This window comes from Etheostoma spectabile, chromosome 15 (genome assembly GCF_008692095.1).
Source record: "Etheostoma spectabile isolate EspeVRDwgs_2016 chromosome 15, UIUC_Espe_1.0, whole genome shotgun sequence".
NCBI classification, from domain to species: domain Eukaryota; kingdom Metazoa; phylum Chordata; class Actinopteri; order Perciformes; family Percidae; genus Etheostoma; species Etheostoma spectabile.
Genome location: NC_045747.1, coordinates 34,440,592 through 34,441,424, shown reverse-complemented (window position 1 = coordinate 34,441,424; position 833 = coordinate 34,440,592). Strand labels below are relative to the sequence as shown.

At 45.3% G+C, this 833-nt stretch overlaps 1 long non-coding RNA gene across 1 annotated transcript in view; it reads right to left on the bottom strand.

Moving 5' to 3' along the window:
* Nucleotides 1–216: 216 nt before the first annotated feature.
* LOC116702625 (uncharacterized) overlaps nucleotides 217–833 on the bottom strand; it is a 1,023-nt gene continuing 406 nt past the window's right edge. The window contains exon 2 of the long non-coding RNA XR_004335221.1: nucleotides 217–833. This exon is cut by the window's right edge and continues 35 nt beyond it. This is a non-coding gene — a long non-coding RNA (uncharacterized LOC116702625).

Here is an 833-nt window from a genome sequence, read left to right as displayed (position 1 = left end):
AATATATATGTCAAGTTATGGAGTTCACACCCCGGCTCTTTGGCCCAACTTGAAAAAGCTACATATGTTAGCTGGTAAACCCTATCTGTGGCAGAGAGAAGCAGTGATGTTTCCCATTTCCTGTACTTATTTTAGACTGTGGTACTAGTATTACAGTGAAAGAGCAACACAGTTTTTACAGAAGTAGTTTTCATCTCGGAGGAGATCATTGCAACATTACTAAAGAAGAAGAAAAAGATTTCATCTGACAATAAGGACACAATCAGTGAGACAAATGTGAACCAAAGTGATGCCTCATCCTCCATCAACATTTAAACCACATGACAGGAAGTTGTCTCCTCCTAGAGAGGACACAGAGACACTGAGGAACCAGACCAGACCCCAAACCCAGGATAGAGAGGCTGAGTGAATGTGGTGTAGAAGGTGTGGAGGTGGATCAGTGAGTCAGAGGAGACTGTGTAGAAGGACAGAGAGCCAGCAGGACAGTCCACATACACTGCTACTCTGTTAGAGACAGAGGAGGACGGGAGGGCTGTTCTTCTGTTATTGTGCCAGACAGAGTAACCTTCATCAGAGCAGTTCAGACTCCAGGACTGATCATTATATCCAAACACACAGTCATCATTGTCTCCTCTCCTGCTGATTCCTCTGTAACTCACTGATATATAAATCCTTCCTCTCCTCTGGACCTCCCAGTAACAGCGACCAGTCAGACCCTCTCTACACAGCAGCTGAGGACAGGACTCAAACCTCTCTGGATGATCAGGATATGGCTGATACTCTCTCACATGTGTCACCTTCCTGTTGTTGTCAGACAGTTTGAGGTCTCTGTG